We start from the raw sequence: 25,628 nt of genomic DNA, 5'->3' as shown, positions 1-25,628 counted from the left end.
ACAAACTTTATCATTTTAAATCTTTTATTTTATCAAATTTAACATTTATTTAGTGACTATTATTAGAACTTCAAATATACCTCTCCTTTCCCTTAGTTGCCATGCTCCACACTTATGTGTGTTGCTATTTTTCAACCACTTTATTGAGGTATGAGTGATATGTAAAAAGCTGTGTGTATAACTCGATTAGTTTGGGGTAAGTCTACCCCTGTGAAGCCATCACTACCATCAAGGCTACAGACAGCCAGCACTTCCCAAAGTTTCTTCCTGCCAAATTTGTTATTGCTATTATTATTATCTATGTGTATGTGGTAAGAACACTTAGCATGAGATCTACTCTCTTAGAAAAATTTAGGCATATAATATGGCATTGTTAAGTATAGGCACTATGCTGTATAGTAGATCTCCAGAACTTACTCATCCTGCATCACTGAAACTTCATACCCTTTGACCATGACCTCCCATTTTCTCCTTCCTCCAGACTCTGCCAATTTTAGATTCAACATATAAGTGAGATCATACAATATTTGTCTGTTTGGTTTATTTCCCTTGACCTGATGTTTTCCAAGTCCATCTGTGTTGTTACAAATGATAGATTTTCCTTCTTATTTTTTTAAGGCTGTATAACATTACATTGTATGTATATACCAAATTTTCTTTTTTTCCCCTGTTTTTCATTTTTCTCTCTTTTTCTTCTTCTTCTTTTTTTTTCACACTGTACAATCCCCTTCAGTGCTCCACAGATAAGGAGGCTGAGCAATGGTTCGAGGTTGCAATTTACTCTGGCACGGGTGCACTATGAGGGGCCCACAAGGAAGGGCCCACCATAAATCCACCAAATTTTCTTTATCCATTCATCCAGCAGCGGGCTTGTAGGTTGTTTCCATATCTCGGCTATTGTGAATAATGCTGCAGTGAACACGGGGGTGCAGGTGTCAAGATCCTGATGCAAATTCCTTTGCATAAATACCCAGAAGTGGAATTGCTGGATTATATGAACCACGAAAGCCTTTGAATAGCCAAAGCAATCTTTAGAGAGAAGAACAATGCTGGAGGCATCACACTTCCTAATTTCAATCTATATTACAAAGTTGTAATGATCAAAACAGTAATGATACTGGCATAAAAACAGACACATAGACCAAAGGAACAGAATAAAGAGCCCAGAACTTAAATCTCCACATAAAAGGTCAACTGATCTTCTGTGAAGACACCAAAAATACAAAGTGGAGAAAGAATAGCCTCTTTAACAAATAATGCAGTAAAAGTGAATACCCACATTCAAAGGAATGAAATTAAACCCTCCTCTTTCTTACACCATATGCAAAAATCAACTCGACATGAATTAAAGACTTAAACATAAGACCTGAGATCATAAAATGTATAGAAGAAAACAGGGGAAAACTCCTTGACATTGACCTTGGTAACGAATTTTTGGACACCAAAAGTATAGGTACCAAAAGCAGAAATATAGGAGAACGTCTACAGCAAATTAAAAAGCTTCTGCACAGTAAAGAAAATAATCATCAAAATAAAAAGACAACCTATGAAACAGAAGAAGATATTTGTAAACCATATACATAATAAACATTAATATCCAAAGAAAGTATATAAGGAACTCATACAATTCAATAGCAAAAATAACAAACAAACAACTTAAAATATGGGCAAAGGACCTGAATACACATTTTTGCAAAGAAGACATACAAATATACAAAAGGTCAACAGGTACGGCAGAAGAAGGTGCTCCACATCACTAGTCATCAAGGAAATGCCAATCAAATCCACAATGAGATGTTACCTCATGTGTGTCAGGATGGCTATTATTTAAAAAAATAAAAGATAAATACTAGTGAGGATATAGAAAAGAAGGAATCCTTGTACATCTTTGGTGGGGATGTAAAAAAGGATAAGCTCAAAATTTTAAATTCAGAGTTCTAGGCACAGTTAGAGGATTAGGGAAGTTTCTATGACAACACTCAGAGCTTTGAGGCTGTTAAAGCCAAAAAGCAGATGTAATGTTTGAAGCTGTAAATTATAACATAAGTGAAATACACAACCTTATTAGGTCACCTATGGGAAAGTCAAGAAAAAAAAAACTGTGGAAGAGACGGAGCCTGACATTTTGAAAGGAAGCATTTGGAAGGATTATGATCATAGTACCACCTCACCTACTCCACCAAGCCACCATTTTTGTAGCTCTTTCTCTACTGTTCCTGCTTGCTTAAACTACAACAGTTCCTGTGTGTGGTAACGTTACACGTCCTCACGTCAACCTTTCTTTCCCTCATTTTACGTGGACCTCCAGGGTACTGCGCAGTGATCACCGATGTTCACATACAGATGCCTCTGTGGTGCTAGCTCATCACCCAGAGGTCAAAGAAGGTCAATGCTCTGCAGTTACTAAGTGAGGAAGCCTTTGTGTGCTTATGAGTATTTTCAACAAGAACTGGGAAAAAGGCTTATGACTGGGGTACCCATGTAATTTATAATTCAAGCTGGTATACTTTGGAGAGTGACAGGAAGTGCTGTTAATAATTACATGGCATAAATAGGCATACACAAGACAGTCTCAGGTAAACTGGGATGCATGGTTGTAGTATTTAATAAGTTAGCCTTCAGTTCACCAGAAAGATAAACTATGCAGAAAAGACAGATCTTCTGGTCTTATCAAGCTTTACGATAATTTGTTTTGGAACCAAACTACAACCCTGGGTTGAATTCTGGGCTTTTGATTTTGCAATAGCCCAAACAAAACAAAATGGGCCTATAAATCCTCAGGCCCACTAAATGACAATATTAACTGCTGCTGGAAAAAGTATGAAGTTCCCAACAGCCAGAACATCCCTTCTGGGATTCACACACATGATTACTCACCCTGGACTCGTCCACAAAATTGCCTGTTCTCTGCAGCTTCATTACAGCTGGTAACCTTGCCACCTACACATACAGGTAAAATAACCTGTGCCAAAGGGGAACAAACAAGATTCTCTTTTCTCCATCCTGACATACGCAGACCACCCTTTCTGGAATTAGACCCTGCAGCCAGCATTTGTGTTACAAGAGGCAAATTCTGATGAGAAACAGCAGGCATGATATCAACTATTTAACTTCAGCCAAAAATACTTACTCCCTCTGCACCTTTGTTTTCTAATATTTAAAATGGAGCGATACCTTACAAAGGACTGTTTTGATTATGATATAAAATATATAAAACTGCTTTGTAAATGTAGGAAATTATTTAAATATAAGTAGGTATTTGGGGGAGGAGGGGAGCCATTACAAAATAGAAGAAAGATTATAGGTGTCAAAACACAAAGACCTGTAAACAGGCCTAGTTAGATATTAAATTGCTCTAAGGCAGAGGGAAAGTTTTTGGAGCTCTAAGAGCCTCATTTTCCTCTTCTTTAAAAAAATAGACTTGTCAAAATTAAAAGAAGTAATGTAATTTATACTGTTTTGTAAAGAGTCAAGTGATTTATAAATGCAAGGTAGGTTCTTCCTGCTTTTTGCAAATTATAATTTCTACAGGGCCTGGCACAAATAATGCCCCCTTTTAATGAGCTCATAATCTATACCAAATCTTCTATCACAAAATCATAAGCATGTAATTGTGCAACAGTATCACACTCAAACCTACTATCTGACATTTTAGGTGAAATGTGCAAGTTGCTCTCCACCTTGGGCGAGACATTCCCATACCCCACCAGCCACGCTCAATGGCGGACCTTGTATTTTGTATACACTGCTGCTAGCGTTCTCCTTTGGTTGATCAGAGATTAGAAAGTATATTATGCTCACATTGCCCTCTGCTTTCAGTACTATTATAACGCTCAATGACTGTTATCCTTACTAGTTTTACCACAACAATATTTGTCAGACCTGAGAGCATGATAAATTTTGTTTGCATTAACTCTTCTGAACGTTTGTCTTTCAGTGAGTACCCAAGCATACTCTTTCTCCCTGCGCTCGCCTGCAAAAAGAAAAAACAAAACTTTGAGAAGACTTCTCAGAACAAGGCTTACTATACCATCTTTACAAACCCTGGTAGAAAAATTTAAGAGTTTTGGCCACAAGATAAATAACATAGTTTTGGATTATAACACAAAGTATAAAATAAATATTCACAATTCCATATTGATATAAATAAATTATTTGAATAAATAATTAAATAAATACAATGGGATGGGGATAGACAAGTCTATGGTGCGGAAGAATTCAAAATAGCTCCTCGAGGAAGTCGAGCAGAACTTCCTACCTTTTAAATGGGGGCTGTACCTAGTGACTTCCTTCCGAAGACGACGGAGTGGGGAAACCTGGCGCAAACACTACCTCATCCAGGTGACCAAGGTTGAAAGCAATACTGATAAGCCGTCTGTTAGCTTGGAGAGTTTCTGGTGAGCATGGTCCTTCATCGCTGTGCCTAAAATACATGACCTCTGCCTAACCATGAGAAAAACATCAGAAAAATCCAAATTGAAGAACACCCTCTAAAATATCTGACCAGCACTACTCAAAACTGTCAAGGCCATCAAAAACAGTGAAAGTGCAAAAAACTCTCAGTTGTAAGGAGCCTAAGGAGACATGAAGACTAAATAAAATGTCGTGTCCTGGATGGGATCCTGGAACAACAAAAGAACCTTAAGTGAAAACTGAAGATCTGAATAGAGTAAGAATTTAGTTAATATTAATCTATTCAATATGGGCTCATTAGATATGACAAATGTACTGTACTTATGTAAGATGTTTAATAGAGGAAATTGGGTGCGGGGTATGTGGAAATTCTCTGTTCTACCTTCATAACTTCTCTGTAAATCTAAAAATACTCAAATGAAAAGTTTAATTTTTAAAAGTTTCTGTAGAGATAATTCTTTTGAGTAAATCACCTAGTGTTTGGAAGGGCACGAGTATTCTAATTTGGTCTTTGCTTGATCAGTATAATGATAAACTTCGCAGAAGGCATGTTAGTGATAAACTAACCTAATCCACCTCATCACCCCCTTTCCCATCCACCGTTAACAATGAGAAAACTGAGAGTGATATATCTAAGTGATACAGTTACACATTAATTATGCTTCATAAAACTAATTTTCTAGAACAGCTTCTATAAACCTTTTAACTGCGGGTAACTGAGAAGGATTATAGCAATAATCACACATTAAGCTATAAGTCATAAGATTTGGGTGTTACTTCCTATTCCTCCATTAAACAAACTTTATTACCTCAGGCAAATGACTTACCCTCTTTGACTCTCAATTCCACATTTGTAGAAAGAGGAGATAGATCTACATTACTTCTAAATTTGCTTTTAAAAAAGAGAGAGATTCTATCCATATTTCTTTCTTTAAATTTTGGCTCCACCCCTTAGTAGTTCAGGTTCTCACCTTAAAAAAAAATGAGGATAAAAATGGTACCCACCTGACAGAATTGTTGTGAGGAAGTAAAATAATATATGTAAAACACTTAGTATCCTATGTTAAACATGTAATATTTTGGCCCTCCCTTTGTACTCCTGAAATGACAGTCTAATTATAGATAAGGATATAAACTAGATAGTGTGAAAGATAGATTAGTATCTAGTTGAGACTTCAAGACACATTCACAAAGGAAGTGCTTTGAGCAAGAAAAGTCTGAGCAGTTGTAGGAAGTCACCTGTCAGGGATAAATATTGAGATTTCGCTCTTTTCAGAGATCCTCAGAACCCTTCACCCATAAATTGAAATGCTCTCACCTGAGAGAGGTTTTGAGAGGAAGTGTGTCATTTGCAATTATTCTTAACTTACAGTGGGTGAAAGGACTGTGGGCTGGGGCATGACTAATAAAAAAGGCAAGAAATAAAAAATACATTTATATTTCTGTTTGAAAGAAGCTTTACATTTGTTTGTGAGATTCAGAGTTCAAAAATGTCAACATATCACAAGAGGAGTGTTAAATGTACTTACCTGGTACATAAGTTTGTCAGAGAGAAAGGTATTTTATGAGTTTTCCATACATAAAAAAAAATCTGTGGGTTAATAAATGTTAAAGCGGAATCTTTACCCATTTGAACTATGGGTAAATTACAGATCCTGGACATTATCAAGAGTTGACTGTAGTAGCTAAGTAAATACAATAAAAATAAATGCTTGCCTTAAATTCTCAATTAACTGATACTCTTTAAGGGTTCTAAACACCGTGTTAAAGCAAAGTTATCAATAGCTTAAGCTCTCTCGGTACTCCTTGCAAAAAAGAGACTTTTTACACCGCCAAAACTTGAGTGCTACTATATGAGTAGAAATGTTAGATGTCACCTCTCATGTTTTCAAACTTTCTCTTAGTTTAGCATTAAACTGACAATCTGACATGGTCAAATGTTTCCCACTAATGGGTATTCAGCATATGGAAGCTTTGACTTATTACAGAAATGTTTATTTAGCAAGCAAGTTGTGTGCTTTCTTTCTGAGAAATCACTGAGGCCATTTAGAGACACAGATAACATCCTGGGTGTGCAGGGGACTGTCCTCTCTGTGGTGCCTGGATAACAGTGGTAAAGATGATGACAAAGTATTGATTGACTTCCAAGCAGGGGTTTCTCCCTTTCTGCCTCCTCATAGCCCTCTATTTCCTCTGGATAATTAGTGTGCTTGTGGGAAGCTGACTTGCTCCTTAGCTCGAAGGTAGAGAATATCACAAAGATTAGGCCAATTCAACCCCCTGATTCCAATGACTGGATTAGGGTTGGAAATGTGAACTAAGCTCCTTCAAACTTTTTGGACCTGGTTGAGAATTCTGGAACAAATAGGCTCAATCGTTCTTCCTGGAGGAGAATGAGGAAGCATGTAGTCAGCTGTGAGAGTGCTGGTAGCCTTCTTGGGTCATGAAGGGAATAAGACTGGGATAAGGCAAACAACGGGGAAGGCTGGATAGAGAGGCAGAAATATACTAAATTCTGGTGACTTGACTGAACCAGAGTTGACCACTAGATTTTCCAGTTATATGTATCAATAATTTCCCTTTACAATTTTAGTCAGTTTGAATTGTGTTGTTACTTGCAACCAAAAGCATCCCAACTGATTAAACAGCTAACATTGATAGAGCACAAACATTGTCTCTTTTATTTTGCACATAACCTAAGAATAATTATTCTAATTCTAGTAACACAGATGAAGAAATTGTGGATTAGAGAAGATGAATAATTTGTTTCAGCTAGGAAGTAGGTGAAGTAAGATTCAAACTGTTGCAATACCAAGAGCTCATGCTCTTAACCACTATGCTAACACTTTTCTCCCAGATTTAAAAAAAAAATCAGAATGTGAATTAGACATTTGAAATTACATGGCAATTTTAACTTCTCAGACTCTAATTATATAATTCTCTTTAGCTAAAAGTTCACATCAAAAGGAAAGGGTTGCTCATGGTAAAGGAAAAAGTACTTTAAATTTCTAATATCGAGGGTTTCAAAATCACAGGAAAATGTCATTTATTTCTTTTATCAAAGCTCTATTACATATTCACACCTACAGCTGAATCTGTCCCGTTTCTATTAGTTGAAAAGATAGAATTCTCTACCTGTGGACTTGCATCGTACTTTCTACAGAAGTTCTAGTTCAACTTGCAAAGGTCTGAAGACCTGAAATCTTATCTCGGGTCCCCAATCTCACTGTCTCATTAACTGAGATATTAAATCAGCAGCTTTTTTGTTGGTTCAGTACAGTTCTTTGGGAAGTTCCCAGTCATTGATAATTGGCATACCCACAAACACTTTCACAGGCAGTGGCCTATTTTCCAATGCCAGTCAGGAAGAGTGTGTTTAAGCAACCAAATCAAATAGGTATTAGGCCTATTTACAGGGCCAAGAATTGCATTAAGTTACTGTATCAGGTAGGCACTGTACAAATGGTTTAAACATTTGGCAATTCAAATGGCTCCATAGGAAACTTCCAGGACTGAGCAGCAAACACGTGTAAATGACATAACATTACAAGAAAACAGTGGAAGATACAGAAATTTGAGGTCCACTTGGTGTCATGGTTTATAAATGGTGATAAGCAAGTAAAAAAAAAACAACAGTAAAAAATAATAGCCTGATACACCATCTTCTTATTAAAGACAAACCAGAACTTACATATATGAGGTCTGTCTGGAAAAAGTCCAGCCATTGATAATATAATGAGAATGGTTTGCATGACACCAATGTAACCTGGCAGCCAATGACAGTGGACTGGAATGCGCATGTGTGAACAATGACAACTTCACTGTATTAGTCAGTGGGGTGGTAGGCTCCGTTGAGTGAGCATGTGTACTGTGTGGCCATCACATTCAAAATGACTGAGCGAGTAGATCAACAAATCTCCATCAAATTTTGCATTAAGCATGAACATTCCTCCACGAAAATGATTTGGATGATTGAGAAGGCTGCAGTTATGGGCAGCGGGTGATCAGGAGCTTCATCACAATAACCTGCCTGCTCGTGCATCATGGCTTGTGCAGAGTTTTTTGGTGAAACATCAAATCACCCAGGTGACTCAGCTCCCATATAGCCCAGATTTAGCACCCTACAACTTCAGGCTTTTCCCAAAACTGAAGTCATCTTTGAAAGGGAATAGATTTTGGACCACTGATGAGATTCAGGAAAATACCATGGGGCAGCTGATGGCATTTGGGAGAACTGTGTGAGGTCCCATGGTGCCTACTTGGAAGGAGACAGAGGCGTCATTGTCCTATGTACAATGTTTCTTGTATCTTGTGTATTCTTCAATAAATGTCTCTATTTTTCATAGTACATGGCTGGATACCTTCTGGACAGACCTTGTTTATTGGGGAGTAGTACCACATGTAGAATTCCCGATAATGTCTATCTAAAGGTGTCATTTCTTTAAACCATATGCACTGACTGCAAACTTCAAACCATCCACAAATGTAATGGTGAGAAGTAAAATTTTCCATTTCCCATCTAAACTCCAGTGATTCTCTACAGCAGCAAACACCATTAACATTTTCTTGAGTAGCCTCCAAAAAAAAAATGGCACATATCTTTTTAAAAAATGTACATATATAGAAGTGAATATACTGTGTGCACTGCTACACACTTTACTTTATTCAACTAGTAACAGCTTAACAGCCTTTTGATGTTCAGCACATTCAGATCTACCTCATCCTTTCTAACAGGCCCTTATGGTCCTATTAAATGTATACACCACAAACTATTTACTCAGCCTTTCGCTGGTGGACAACAGCCCCCCTTTCTACACTACCACACACAAGGCTGCAGACCATCTCGTCTTATGCAGATCGTGGTGCACACTTTGTATCTAATGAGTAAATTCTTACCAATGGAATTTCTAGATCAAGGGGTGTGTTTTCAACTTTGGGGGGTCTTATCAAATCATCAACCCCCCCCCAAAAAAATACCACACAATTTACATTTTCTTTAATGGTGACTGAGAGTTTCCCCTAATTCACATCAAAAATAAGTGTTATCAGATATTTCCAATAAGCCAATCTTCTGCAGAGAGTCACCTTTAGAGAGGCACAGTTCCAAAGCTAAACACGTTTCCTTGTTTACTTGCGTTTATCAAAAATTTTTCAATTTAATCCAATTTATAATTTATTTTAACACTTCTCAAAAGTGCCTGGACCCCTAGATCTTCTCTCACACACCAGCCCCTAAGTGGTACTTCCTGCTAATACCAATTCATCCCCACCCAGCCCCCAAGGCTTTTGAAACCTGTGTGTCCCTTTTCGCTTCCTACCCTGACTTCCAACCCCCGAGTATATTATTCCACTTAGCACTTTTCCTTCTTTTTTCCTCTGCAGTTATGGGGAAGGGAGAAATTGAGCATGCGAATGCTGCGAGTGCTGGGTGGGGAGTCCCGATCACTCGTGCCTTCAACACTGAGCGTTACACAAATGTTCAAATGTTTGCCACTCTGATGACAGGTGAAAACAGGCACCTCCGTGTTTTGGTTTGCGTAGCTTTAATTACCAGTGAGACTGTCTTTCATGTCTAATAGCCATTTATGGCTATTTGTTGTGAGCTGCCTGTGCATATATCGACTCATTTTTATGTTGAGCTCTTTTTAATTTGTACGTGCTCTTTGTAAATTAAGAACATTAGCAAGGCTGCATTCTAAAGGACATTGCTTGCATGGATGGAATCAGGAACCAGGAAGTCCGCCCTCAGAGCGATTCTGACAAAGTATTCTCACAATTCCAGCTCTGCCTCTACTAAATGCTGTGTGCTCATGGGCTTCCAACGGAATGTCTTTCTGCCAGAAGCCATTTGCTAGCTCTTCCCCGAGCAGTACAACAGAATCTAGAGTTCTTAGGGAAAACAATCGGGTGGAGGAGTGTGGATTTCCCATTTTTCTCTGCACACAGGCAGATGATTCTTTGTCCTACAGAGAAGGCAGTAGCCACCCAAGAACTTGGTTGTTATCCATGGTGTGAGGCCATATCATGGGGTGAAGTTCTGGAAGGAGCTGCTCAAAAATTAGGTCCAGGTGAGAGAGAAGGGACTCTAAGAGAGAAGAATGGAAGGGGTGGAACTAATTTCCTTCCACCAGTAGAATCAGCTGGTGTTCTGCTAGGTGTAGCCATAGGGGGAGAAAAAGCGGGGTAGGAGGCTTGGCCATTGCTGCCTTTCCATCAGGCAGCAGAGGAAAAGCAGATTTGCTTGGGAGGACAGAGACCACTGATCTTCTTTCTCTAAATGTTGGCATGTCCCAGGGTGTGATTGATCTTCAGCCTTCTTCACATTTGTCTTCATGCCCTGTCCCTGGGTGAGTTTGTCAAATCCCAAGGCTTTAGCTAATACCCATTCCATGGGGCTCAAATTCTCCTGAGTTTCAGGCCCACACAGTCAACCACTAATTTGACATTTCTACTTGGAAGCCTCATAGGCAACCCAAACATCTGATATATGGTTACATGGCAATTTCTCATATTTCAAGTTCTTAGAATAATTTCATGGTAAGAGTCCTCATTCTGTATTTCAGAAACAATGTAATATACTGGTTAAGAACACAGCTCTGTGGCCTGAGTTTGAATCCTGGGCCTAACAGTTTGTCTTGGGCAAGTGGCTTAACCTCTTATATTCCAGTTTTTCTTTGAAAAGCAGATAATAACAGGTCATGCCTCCTTGGGTTTTGAGAATTTGGTGCATTAATAATAGTAAAGGGCTTGTAATTGTGCCGGGGACATAGTAGACACTGTAGAAATGTTAGCTATTAGTGTTCTATTTCCAGATGGCAGGAAAGGCTGCAGTTGGAGGGGATGAAGTCTGCCGTCTCCCAGCACACAGCATTCCATGGATCCAAATACATGCAGCATTCATGAAAATCTTCACAGATAGAGATGCTATAACTTCACTGCTATTATTACCTTGAAAAGAATTCACTTGAAAGGCTAATTAGCCATGTGTGTACTTCTTTTAGAAGATGCATAGAAACCTTGAACAAAGTGGTGGTCATCTAAATAATTGTGAAATATCTATCAGCTGTACCGGCTAATTTCACAATGTGCCCTCTAGAGACAGAGCTGTTAGAAATAAATGTACGTATTATATTAACTTTTATCTTGGATGTTACTTCATTATGCTAATAGTCTCCCTATTGATCAATTCAATTCTTCATTCTTTCAGCCCTCAGAAAGAAATGCTAAAATATTCAAGGACCAAAGAATAAATGAATATGAGAAGCAGTATAAATATTATCTCACCAGTTTCACCTTAAAACGTCAAGTTACGAGTGTTTCAAAGGATAATTAGGAGTTTGCCGGACAGGAGACATCCTCACAGAAGCCTCCCTGACCATCCATCCCCACCCTATCAACCCCTCTCCCTGATTCCTCCTCTCCCTGCAGTTAGTTACCCTCCGCTCTGCTACCGTCGCACTGTGCTTTAACTGTAGACCACACTGCACCCCTTACCCTGCTGGACTCTGAATTCCTGGATAGCAGGGCCAGGACTGACTTACCTTCGAAGGTACCCTGATGAAAGTTTATCAGTTGATTTGAAGTTCATGAAAGACTATATTCATGTTCAGTATTTGACATTAATTGCAGTGCTTCGAACAGCATTCTGCTGGAAGGTAAGAGCAGTGCTGTTTATCTATTTGGTTCACTCTGGTATGTGCCTACAACAGTCCGACATGATGGGCACCCAGTACGTACTAAAGGAGTGAACAGAGGAGGTACCTGTAACCTAAGTGCTATTCATGGTTCCTGCAGTGCAGGCCTGAGAATTAACCAGAGGTTGCAACAACTAAGGAAATAGAGGATGAGACCATTTATTTTTCCTGGGTACTAGTCTCCATTTCACTTTGTAGATCATGTATGAACATGCATACAGTCCCACCCTGATATGCAAAAATTATGAAAATTCAAATTTACAAAAGTGTTTCATTTAATATTCATATTGTGGCTTAATTTACACAGTGCCTGGTTAATTTACAGTTCCAAAGATTGGAATGGATTTCCAAGGCCTTAGAAACAGCTGAGCGCCTGCTTGGAACCAGGCTGCATGACACTGTCTTTGCATTTGTACAGGTGGTATAGGTTGCACGAAGTTCTACTCACCGAGAACTGAGGATTTGCTTGTTGAGAGCAGAGATTAACTGTGTGTCATGTCCCTTTTGTTGGAGATCGCTTCACCATTTTTACTTTCAGATTAATTGTGTGAAATAAAGAGAACTTTAAAAATCAGTATTAATTAGAACTAACTAGACAGATATTTTCATTCTTCAGAAAACATGCCTAATATGGCTGCAAAGTGACCCCAAGCCTGTCCCACCATGGCCTCTGCGACATCTGTTCTGCACAGTGCCTCCCACAGCCCTGGTTAAATGACCCCTGGGGCACTACATGGGCACCGTGGCACAGACTCACACTGCTCCCAGTGACTGTTTCTCCTTGGCATGCACAGTTTATCCTCTGAAAGTCAAGTCCTGGGAGGAGGTTTTGGTTCCCTAAGCTCCAAACTGGTAGCATATGGTGGGGCATGACTGGCTGAGCACTAGTGAAACATTATGTCATTGCATTAATAAAGATGAGGAAATTCAGCAATATTGCTCTTTGCTCTATGATGCTTCACAGACGCTGCCTTTTTTTTTTTTTTTTAACAAATTGAACTGAAGACCCTCTACAAGCAAAAAGATTACAACTTACTTTATTACAGTACCAACTTCATTGGAGTGGTCTGGAACCAAGCCTGCACTATCTCTGAGGTATGCCTGAAGTTCCTTTTCACACAATAATAATTCAGTGTAAGTTTTAAAAAATAAAGAAATAAGAGGCCATCACCACTGTGTTTTCCTATTCTCCTATGAAAACACTGTACCTCCTATGAAATTAACTATGGTGGCAGGTTAGCAGTCTAATCTCAACTGAGATATTCATATTATTATTTTTGAGGATTATGAATTGAATTATGAGTACCAAACAGCCTGCCCACCCTCTTTTCCTCTTTATCCCATCCCCTCTCTCTTCAGTCCATCCATTCATTCATTAGGGAATGGATACACAATGTGGATTAAGACAAGGCTTCCTCCCATTAGGGAACTCATACATTTGGTGTCTCATATAATGTAATGAAATATTAAGCAGAGAAGTTATTAAATAAGATATATATTCAAAGTAAGTTTTCTGGTAGTGACTGCATTTAAAATACATTGAGTACAGGGAGCTTATACTTGTGTTGAAATAATAAAAATCTACTAACATAACTACAGCATAATAGTTTTTCCTCTCTTTCCAACATATCAAAGGAATAGAATTTGTTGCTTTAAAAAAATAGATTATCTAGGAGCCAGAGTATGAGTAATTTCCTGATGTACTTTTAATTTTTTTCTGCCATTAATTGTAATTGCTGTCATAAACTAAAGATTGAAAAAAACTGTAATATACGGCTATATGATGTTTTTTACCAAAAAATATTATTTTGACTGGTTTAATGTTTACTAGAATTTGTACCCCATAGAAGAAAAGACACAGATCAATATAATGACAAGTCCTTTCCACTGGGATTAATTTCATATAGAATTTATGCCCACTGTTGTTATGTTGAGAATACCCAATAATCATGATAAATGTGGTTACAGAATCCAATCAAATATGCCATTTCTCTATCCTCAGGGAAGATGAGAAGTTACTAAAATAGATAAATCATTGTCAGAAGTAAGAGTTAACCATTGGCCCAAACACATATTAATTTCCCACTTACTAAGCAACTAAACTGACACCATAGAAATATTTAGGAATAACATGTCCAAGTACTAGATCTGCTGCAATGAAGACTGGAAGCCATGGGTGTCTCATGCTGCTCGCTGAGTGACTACAGGGCCCAATTCAGTTTCCTCAATTGGGAAATATGTTCTTTACAGCAAATTGCAATACTAAGAGAGTTCTGCAATTTGGCTCACTATCAGCCAAGGTCAGATTCGGAGAGAGGAAGAGAGTGACAAAGGATCAATGCTACCACCTTTTTCCTTGCAGAACAGAAAGAGGAAGTCAAATGTTACATCGAAGAGCTCTTGATGCATGGCTGCTGGAGTCTACTTCCAAAGAACTTCATTCGAGACATTGGAAAAGAGATATGCATAGCCAGGAAGCTGCACTAACGAAAAATCTGTGTGTACTGGGACAAACCAAATTCTAAAAGGCACTGGTAGCAAAGCTTCCCAAGGTTTGGCATCAGCTGTTGAGCTCTTATGCATCTAATTTCTTTAATGGCATCATCTTTAATTAAAGAATAATGCAGTCTTACTTTCCTCACCAAACTCAGGTGTGAGGAGCTCACAGTGCTGAGTGTGCACATTAGCTCATTTCTTGGCAAAATGAAGAAGAATGCCAGCAAGGCACTTCTGGGTCTAGCCTTTCCATTAAGTTTCATGACATTTGCCTCTGAAGGAACAGCACTCTCATTCAAGGAACACAACCTCAGTCGAGTGCCGAAACTCTTTTGAGGAGGTTTGAATTACTACCCACTAATAAGAGCAAAGTTTGTTGGAGCAGAGACCTCAGAAGAATGCATCAAAATCTGGACTATCATAAAAGCTAAAAAATTATTCCAAAATAGGTTAAATAAATAAAATAATATCAAATGAGGAAGACTAGAGACTCAAAAACTAAAAAGGTTAAAATTCAGAATAGTAGTTACGAAAGGACAGGTCTCCCAGGAAAGTGCTAATCTATTATATATTTAAATAACTCCCCAGTAGAAAAAATAATTATCTCACTTATCAACCCTTTATCTGGTTTTCAACACTTTATTAATAATTATCTAATGATGATGTTCTTTATCATAATCCACAAATATGCTATTTCAAATTCATCAAACCAACATTGAACTACCCTCCCTAGAACAAAAGAACCAAATCTAAGATACAATAAAATAAACCTCCCTTTACTCTTTCCTGCCTGAAACTGGATGAAGCAGCTTAGCCATGGCTGCCAGGTTCAAAAAGCTCCCGTGTCATCCATCTTCTCTCTCCCGTGTCATTCTATCTTCTCTCTTAAGTCACTTGGATCACAATCCAGTTACATATAGTATTAAAATAAAAAAACAAATATTCAAGCTCAAAATAAACATTTGAAAAACATCTTCACTGTTAACTCTTTAAGCTCTCAGGGAGACAGAACAAAGCCCCAGCCCCAGCTGAGCCTCCCTACCTCCTGAGAACTGCTAGGCAGCCACCCAAAGTGGCAGTCTTATGCCACCAAAGAAACACCTGTAAGACATGTTCCACAGCACCAGGGTCATAAGCAACATGATATCAAGGCAGGGAACAGATTTAGAAAAAACAATACAGGATGACCAGCTAAGTTGGAATTTCAGATAAATAACTTTCTGGTATAATCATTTCCTGTGCAATATTTGGAAAATACTTACACTAAAGAGAATATTTGATGTTTATCTGAAATTCTACCTTAACTGGGATTCCTGTATTTTATCAGGCAGTCACATTTTCTGGAGTAGGGTGGGTCTCTAATCCAGTATGATTGGTGTACTTATTAAAAAAGGGAAATGTGGACAAACACCAGGAGATCGGGTGAAGATAAGGGTTATGCGGCCACAGCAAAGGCACTCCCAGGCCCTAGGAGAGAGGGCTCAACAGATCCCTCCCTTGTGTCTTCAGAAGGAACAGGGCTCTGCTGACACCTTGATCTCAGAATCTGGCACCAAAACTGTGAGACAATAAATTTCTGTTGTTTAAACTACTCAGTTTATGGTATGATGTTTGGGCAGCCCTAGGAAACTAATATGTGTACCAAATCAGCATTCTATTGTCTTTTTTAAAAGTATATTTCATTGATTACGTCATTATAGTTGTCCCAATTTTTCCCCCTTTGTCCCTCTCTCCACTCAGCACTTCCATTCCCTCCAGCAATCCTCCCCCTTAGTTCATGTTCATGGATCCTGCATATACTTTCTTTGGCTTCTCCATTTCCTATACTATTCTTAACCTCCCCTTGTCTATTTTCTACCTACCATTTATGCTTCTTATTCCCTGTACCTTTCTCCCATTCTCTCCCCTCCACTTTCCAGCTGATAACCCTCCCTGTGATCTCCATTTCTGTGATTCTGTTCCTGTTCTACATATTTGTTTGTTTTGTTGTTGTTTTGTTTTGTTTGGATTCAGCTGTTGATAGCTGTGACTTTGTTTCCTTTTCAATGTTCATAGTTTGATGATCTTTTTTTTTTCTTAAATAAGTCCCTTTAACTTTTCATGTAATAATGGCTTATGATGATGAACTCCTTTAGCTTTACCTTGTCTGGGAAGCACTTTATCTGCCCTTTCATTCTAAATGAAAACTTTGCTGGATAGACTAATCTAATTTGTAGATCCTTGCCTTTTATCACTTTAAATACTTCTTGACAGTCCCTTCTTGCCTGCAAAGTTTCTTTTGAGAAATCAGCTGGAAGTCTTATGGGAACTCCTTTGTAGGTAACTCTCTGCTCTTCTCTTGCTGCTTTTAAGATTCTTTCTTTATCTTTGAACTTTGGCATTTTAATTATGGTGTATCTTGGTGTGGTCCTCTTTGGGTCCAACTTGTTTGGGACTCTCTGTGCTTACTGGACTTGCATATCTATTTCCTTCACCAAATTAGGGACCTTTTCTTTCATTATTTTTCCAAATAAGTTTTCAATTTCTTCCTTTTCCTCTTCTCCTTCTGGAATCCCTATGATTCAGATGTTGGTACATTTGGAGACATCCCAGAGTCTTCTTACACTATCCTCATTTTTTAAAAATTCTTGTTTCTTCTTTCTGTTCTGGTTGAATGCTTATTTCTTCTTTATGTTCCAAATCATTGATCTGAATCCTGGCTTCCTTCCCTTCGCTGTTGGTTCCCTGTAGATTTTTCTTTAGTCTCCTTAGTGTAACTAATTTTTTGTGTGTGTTGTTGCTGTACTCAATGATTTTTGAGCATCCTGATCACCAGTGTTTTGAACTCTGCATCTGATAGGTTGGCTACCTCTGTTTGATTTAGTTCTTTTTCTGGGGTTTTGTTGTGTTCTTTCATTTGGGCCATATTTCTTTGTCTCCTCAATTTGGCAGCCTCCCTGTGTTTGTGTCTGTGTATTAGGCAGAGGTGCTTTGACTCCCTGTAAAAGGCACCCATGTGGATGAATGTGGCTTCTTTAAATCCTTGGTTGTTAGACTTCCATACAGTTCAATCTTCTGACAGTTCTTGGTGTTGTTTTAAGATTTAGTTATAATTCCTTTTGGTGGCTGCATGAGGAGGTAAGCATGTCTACCTATGCCTCCTTCTTGATCAGAAGTCACTCTATTGTCTTTTTTTTTTTAATTTGCTCTGGTTATAGGAATTGCTTTAGCCAAAGCTGGACTTGTATCCCCATCTTATCCAATCCTATCCCAGGCCTGAGGCTCTGCACCTACTCAGTACTCCAGACACTCAAAGACTGAGGTACTGTAGAATCCCCAATAACTAAGGAACCACAGACCAATTCATAAATCCCAATGCCCACAGTGGATCCCCAGTGGTCACCCAATACAGTCACAGTGATTCCATCTACCTGCTGAGATGACCACCTATTGCTTAGTTTAGTACCTCCCTGCCAGCATTCCGTTAACCAGCAGGACTTCCTCCTTAGGTTATAGGCAGTGTGACCTCTCCAGCCTCTGTCCTATCTGTGAGGGTTGGTCTGTGAGCTCTTGGTCTCAGGCATCTCCTGTCCTTGACCAAGTAACTTATTATGCTTTAAGTATAAATATGATAAAAATATATATTTGAGAAATACATCTCTACATATTGTCAAAAAAGTACAGATTAACAGAAGAAATAAACTGCAAGAAAGTAACCTCACTGCAAGGCATTTGTAATATTGCATAAGTTTTATCTGAAATTTGGGGATAGTAAGTATGTTATTTTCTAAGTCAGTCCTATGAAAAGTTTTGAAATAAGATTCAGCACTTTCTGGGTAAGCCTTACTATTGAGCTAGACTAATTTCAAACATTTTAACAGGTATTAATATTTTTTAAAATGTGGTCCATTAAACGTTCATCAGCATGTTAGCTTGGCAATGTCTTGGGTTCTAGCTTAGAGGTACTGAATCATTCAGACATTCCTGGATAGGACCCAGGGATCTGCCCAGAGAATTTCTATGCATATAAAAATTTGAGATTTGAAATGATTTAAAGTGTTTTGGTGGTTAGCTAAAACTTTGAACTTTGAAATGTGGACAAACACCAGGAGATCGGGTGAAGATAAGGGTTATGTGTACAAATTTTTTTCCTATATGTGTACAAATTAGATTCTTGTTTTCCAGACCCCAATCAAGTAGCTAAAAGCTCTTAGATCTAACACTACCATCCTAAAGCCCCTCTAAAGAAAGGGCCTTCTGCCTATAGTTGCAGCAGTGGGGTAGGGGGCCCTAGACTGAAGGACTGTGGCTCTTGTAGGTGGTGGTGTGCAGGAATCAAATGAGTAATAAACAAAGGAAGCACTATGCGAGATGTGTGCTTAGGAGCCCCAGGTTAAATTTATGATAATGGGCTGTAGGACTTTTAAGGTGTAGTTTCTAAACACATAAAATTTCATTAAGCTTGTTTTAAAAAAGAAGACTGAAGGGGCTGTCCAGTTCAACCCAAGTTTTAACATGAGGAGAAAATCCTGGGGTTTTTGCTTAATCCTAGCCATGCAAGAGTTTGTGGGGGTTTTGTTTTTAAGATTTTATTTATTTACTTATTTTTCAAAATTTTAAAGTATATTTTATTGATTATGCTATTATAGTTGTCCCACTTTCTTCCTCTTTGCCTCCCTCAGCCTAGTACCTCCCTTCCTTCCAGCAATCCCTTGCCCCTTAGTTTTAGAGAGAGGGAAAAGGAAGGGAGGGAGAGTAACATCAATGTGTAGTTGCCTCTTGCATGCCCCCTACTGGGGGCCTGGCCCACAACCCAGGCATGTGCTGTGACTGGGAATTGAACTGGCGGCCCTTTCGTTCACAGGCCAGAGATCAATTCACTGAGCCACACCAGCCAAGCAACAGTTAAATGAAAAGAAACTAATATCTCAACAGGGAAAAACATTTTATAGGTTTCTTTACCTCAGAAAGTTACTACAGCAAATAAAATGTGACAAAAATACTTACAATACTGAAATAATTCTTTTTCAAAAATACTCATAGATATATTTTTAGGCACAAACAATATACTTGTGAATGTTCTATATTCTTACATTTATTTATTTTTAAATATACTTTTAATTTTTTAATTGTATTTTTTCCATTACCATTTATCCCCCCATACCCTCTCCCACATCCACCCCCCACACACACAATATCCACTCTCTTGTATGTGTCCATATTCTTACATTTAAGTTAGAGAAATAAACCAATGCATGGAGAAGTGCAGGCCAAAATTTGAAGTGGTAGAATTCTTTCCAGATTTTAACAAGAACATATGAAGCATGAGCTCTTTTCATGGGTTTAAATAAGCATATTTCCACCACATTAAATCAGAATGATAAGCTGCCCAGTTTCTGTAAATTCATGCACTCCAAAGCAGACATCAATTCAATCAACTTAGACATCCTATTCATGCTTATGAATATGCTATTCTCATGTGAATGTAAAATTATGACTGAACACAGGTTGTGACCTTCAGGGTCCTTTTGGGGGTAGCAGTGAGGAGTGTGAAAACCACAATCACAGTCTCTAATTCCTACTTCTCCAATCTCAATGTGGCTGTGGAAGCACCTGGCAACCTCGTCAAAATGCAGAATGGATGCTGTGGTCTGGGGAGAGGCCTCAGCTCCCAGGATGTTCACAGACCACACTTTGACAAATAAGGCCCTATCTAACCATTTTTCTTTGTGTTGGAAAGAAACGGAGAGGAGGAGAAACTAAAGGAACACAAAAAAGGAGGAAAGCAACATTATTGAGTATGTACTAGGTACCAAGCAGATGGTGAGGGACTTTGATTCACAAATAGCAACACAATCCCTCTGCCTGATATTGTGCCCAGGTGTGGCCTCCACAACTCAAAACACAGAGGAGAATTCAAGGAGACAGGAAACCATTCACAAAATGTTTGCAGCTGAAAAGCAGAACCCTGAAGGGAAGATAAAGGGGATGTATTATGTAATAATAAGATTGCACTTTCGATTAAAAGATGTTCGGCAGTCGATGAAAATCACTAGTCTTCTATGATTGCATGTTCCAAACTTGCCCTATCATAAGACTCATCTGGTCATGCTCCAAATCCACACTGACCTGCTCAATCGGCCCAGGTGGATTTGATCATTCTTCTAATCTGAGTTCAGAAAACATTGGGCTTTTACTTTGTTTTGCTCTCAGGAATGTTGAATATTTAAAGCTTCAAGTGATCTTATCCTGCTCTCACATGCTCACAAAATGAAATACTACAGAGTGGAACGGATGAGGCAGGAAAGCTCCCACAGCTCCAGGGCCTCTCCACCATCACCCCGGCGGCTTTAGTGGAGCCAGGACTTGTTCCCATGTCTCCAGAGGCCAAAGTCAACTTATGAGAGGTTAACTTTGAGCAAGTTAGTGAGGTCTTACATTGCCCGTAAAGGCCAGGTGCTCAACCATTCATTTGTCTCTGTAGCCTGTCACAGTCACGACTGCATTAGTTAGTACTGGCCAAGGGGCAGTAACAAATAACTCCAAAATTTCAGATGCTAATGAATAAGAAGATAATATATTTCTCATCTAACAGTCCAGGGAAGGATTCAGCCCCTTTTCATTCACAGATCAGAATCAACAGCTGCTCTGCTGTCTTCACCAAGTGGTGTGTCAGCTGGCCCCGTGCACTAACATTACCCTCAGCTGAATTTTCAGATTCCAGCTGAGTGTAGTGTTAAAACTAAGTCTAATCATTTTAAAACATAGAACATGGATCAGGAAGGTTATCTTCTTCACATTTTTTTAAAAAGAATAAATCATGATTCAAGTTAGCAACCATCATTCTGTGTAAGATACAGTATTAGATCCTGCAGAAGACATGAAAATGGCCAAAAGGAAAATTCCTCCAGGTCTTACTCAGATCTCTGAGGGCAAGGTATTACCCGCTTGACAGATGTAATCAATACCTGGTACCCACAGTGGACCCACACCCCCCAGGGCTTACCCCTCCCCACGTATAGAACGATTCCTGAATCAGACTAATTTGTGACGTGACATGTCTATCAAAGTCATTGACTGTCAAATCCCCACTGTATGGAAGACAGTTACTGGGCATTAATGGGAACAAAGAAGAAGAGACATAGACCCTGAGATAAGGGAAAAACATGAACCTACAGTATATTTTTATTGTCATCATTTAATACACACTCTGGAGCTAGGGTACTTATTTCTTTTGGCACATCTGGGGTAGTTCACTACTGATAGAGCAACCCATATGTGTTCAGTGGAATTCTTTTGTGCTGGTTTGGAAAACTAGGATTTCCAATGGGATCTTCCTATTTTGTAATATCGTTATTTACTGGCTCCACCCTTTTTGTAGTTCCTTATATGTTAAAATTAATAACTTGCTAAAATAATTATACAAAAATAAACTAAAGTATATTTACTATTAATAGGCATAACAGAAATTGACTATAAATCATTTTAAAGTCCACACAGTGTAAGTTACTGGATGAACTCCTAACTTTGCAGACCCTAGTTTTCACCAGCTTTGTGGAGTCTTCCATGACAGAAGTCAAGCTGATCACATTAAACAATAAAGGAACTGCTAACATGGACTCTCCCTCACTCAACCCAGCCTCTGAAATCACAGGTCTTTAAACAAAAGCCCAATAGAATAACATGTGGAAATATGCTATATTTTGATGACGTAGGCCAGGTAACTTCCCTGAAGGGCAGAATCAGATATGCTTGTCTGTGTAGGAATCTGAAAATCGGAAGCATGTGCGAGGAGCTGCAGAGGCATCCTTTCCCAAAGCATGCTCTTTATCTCTCCTCTACTGTGGGAGCTTCAGATGGAAAAACAAATGACTCTCCCTTCCCATAATAGTCTCAGCAGCCTTGAAACCACAAACCTTAGAAGCCACAAAGAGAGAAGAAAGCTGTCTTCCTGTTCTCTGGTGGCGTTTGTCACTTTCACACCTATGTCAACACACTCTCTGATTGGCACCTAGGTTCTTACACATCTACCCACACCAGATCCATGAAAGGTCCACTAGGCTGTAGTCACAGCCAGTTCAGCTCCTGTGATACTCTGAACACCAGCTTTGCTTCTCTCCCTGAGTGGGGGAAAGGGGCTGGAGCCACAGGGCTATAAGTGTACCTGCTTCCTGTTGCCTGTAGTGCCGAGAGCCCTTTAATGACTCCTGCGGATGAGGCCTGCTCCATCTCCTCTAGTTCTCTCATCCTCTGTTAGGAGGATTCCAGTCCTACAGTCCAGACTGGGGAATACCTTTAGGGATCTCCAAACCTCCCAGCATCCACAGTAACTCTGGTTCCTTCATAATTCCTCTTGGATCCTCTGACAACTGATTCAAATCCAGTCCATTTCTGCCCACTCTCAATGATGGCATCACTCTCCTCAGGGAAGTCCAGGGTGGTCCGATCCCAATACAAGCTCTGCTATCTCGTCTGCCTTGGGAAGTGTCCTGCACTGCCACGTCCAGGGAGCAATATGCTGGAACCTCACCAGCTACCCACGAGACTTTGGCCATGGTCACAGCAGGGCCATCAAGGGCAGGCTGGCTGTGGGGGAGAGGATTAGGCAGACCTGAGCTGTGGCTTGCTGAATTCATGCAGCATTAGTTCCATCCCCTTAGGAGTGAATGAAGAAGTACAAACCACAAAATCTAAGGGGCAGATAAAGCTCTTTCTGATCTTAACTATGAAAGGCACTGGAGAGGTGTGACCTGGTGAAGGTGGTTTGTGGGATGGATGGGGAACATGCTGACACCTCTCACTGGGGAGCTGCCAATGTCTTGGTTCAAGGTAACTTCTGTGGCGGTGGGGTTCCAGGAGATGCACCTGTTCCCAAGAAGAGGAGGCTGAGAATTGGAGCCAGGCTAAATGGACTGGAAAATGCAAGTAAGGAAGGGGAAGGGTGCTCATCTCTGCAGAGAAACATGGAACAAAGCAGATACGTACAGAAATTTATACACAGAGCATGCTCAGCAAGGCCTAGCAGGAAAGCTGTGGGCCAGGTGGGTCCACAACAAAGCCAGGTCTTACCTCCAACTCACCAGATCCAGAGCCGAAGGTGGCGCCGGCTGGTCTCTGGAGTATTCATAGATTAAGAGGTAGAGTGGATCTGAATCTCCTGGACACCGTTGTGCCACTACTGCACTGGGCACTTTACTTACGTTTTCTCTAATCCTCAAAATCTTTCAAACAAGGGGGAAACCCAAAATTAACTCCACACATCTCTGGTCTCAGTTTAAAAGTCACTTTCTTAGAGCAGACTTCCCTGAGCCAATAATATGAATGAACTTCCACTGTTACACTCTGTATAACCTTCTCCTTCATCCGATGTCACTTACTGTAACTGATAATTTGATATTCATGAGAGTGATTAAAGCGCCTTGCTAGCATACACCGTGTTCATTTTATCTGCTAAATGTGTCCTCGAAGTATCTGACATGAAGGCTTTCAAAAAATAATTTTGCCCCCTTGAACACATGGAGAAAATGGACAGAAGTAATCAGTGAATCGCATGTGAGCCACAGAGGCCCTCATCCATTCAATGTTTCACTCTGTGGGACTGTGGCCGCTGCAGACTAATCAGTGTATCTAAAAATCAGAATGACCTCCATGATCACATAAATAAATTGTCTTAAATAAAATTTAACATTGGCTAGATCTTTATTAGAATATGTCAATCACATGAGAGGTGAGTTTTATATGTTAGTTCTCTGCTAGAGCCCCAAGAAAACAAAATAGGTAAAAATATGTAATACACATGCAAGCCCATCTATTTGTACTCTTTTCCAGCATTTTCATGTAGGAAAACTGCCATAGCAATTCTAACAGGCCCACGAGAAAACTAAGTCTTCTTTTAGAGGAAGCAAGTCTAACTGATACAAAGGTTTCATAACTACTGGGCTTCTCGGACTCCAGTACGAGACTATTTATTATAACTCTGGTGTGTGTGTGTGCGGGCACGTGTGTGTGGGCTGTGGCTGGGAGTCAGTTGGCATATTGATGCTAAGCATATTTGGCTTTGGTTTGGAGGCACCAATGAACCCCACTCCCCTTCCCTCTCTAGAACAGAGCCTGACTAGTTGCCCTTGAGTTCCAGTAAAGTCAGCATTAGGAAGCATTCTGTCAGTTCTGCAGTACATGAAAGCCTACCCTCCTGACCCTAGCTGTATAAATCCTGAACAAAACAAATTACATAAGGCTAAGGAAATATAAACAAGAGCTTGAATACAAGATCCTAATCAATCACTCTACTGTCAAATTTGGTCGGTACAGTACAGGCTGTTTCAATTTTCACCCAAGATGGTCTCACTTGAATAGATTGCCCCACAGACCCCTGGTCCAGTGTATGCTCGAGTCATAACAACGTGAAAAGGCTCGGGCACCGATCAGGTGGAAACACCCACAGCGTGAGAGGGCCCACATTGTACTCCACATTCAACACATGCTAGTCACTTCCAAAGAAGGTATTTGCACAATCATTTTAGGAGGAGGAAACTAAAGCCCGGGGATGTGAAATAGTGTTCTCAAAGTCACACAGTATGTGGTAGAACCTGGATTTGAACCCAGGTCCTCTGGTTTCTAATCTGGACTCCACTCATCACCCACTTTCATGGGATGTATTGAGACATTCTTTCTCAAGCAATCACCTTGTTATACAGCTTGTCACATTACCCCATGGTCACAGTGCAGGCCACAGGGCCTTTTTTCACCAGTCCTGCTATCGTGGGCAGAAAAGCCATCCTGCTTTTCAGGGAGTTCACCAAGCCCCACACCAGGGTTCCTCTTAATTATCTTTTAGCCTTGGGAGGAGGAGGGGTCCAGCCCACATCATGACACTTGCCAAAGCTTTTCCTGGGCTGTTCAGCAGAGTCTCAGCTTCCTCCCCTCATTAGTTTTCTTTTCATCCAGACTCATGGCTCACCTTCTCTCTGCTGCTGAGACTTGGCTGGGAGAGGACTGAGAGCACCTATTCCCAGAGCATTTTGTGACTGTTCTCCTCCGGCCCAG

The 25,628-nt window shown here is 39.7% G+C and overlaps 1 protein-coding gene and 1 pseudogene across 15 annotated transcripts in view; both read right to left on the bottom strand.

The window, feature by feature from the left end:
* MCTP1 (multiple C2 and transmembrane domain containing 1) overlaps positions 1–25,628 on the bottom strand; it is a 458,878-nt gene that overhangs the window by 271,652 nt on the left and 161,598 nt on the right. The window lies entirely within an intron of this gene.
* On the bottom strand, positions 714–841 carry LOC112307587 (small nucleolar RNA SNORA42/SNORA80 family; annotated as a pseudogene).

Source organism: Desmodus rotundus, chromosome 1 (assembly GCF_022682495.2).
Source record: "Desmodus rotundus isolate HL8 chromosome 1, HLdesRot8A.1, whole genome shotgun sequence".
Lineage (NCBI taxonomy): Eukaryota > Metazoa > Chordata > Mammalia > Chiroptera > Phyllostomidae > Desmodus > Desmodus rotundus.
Note: the sequence above shows the minus strand (reverse complement) of the source record. Positions and strands in the feature narration are given on the sequence as shown.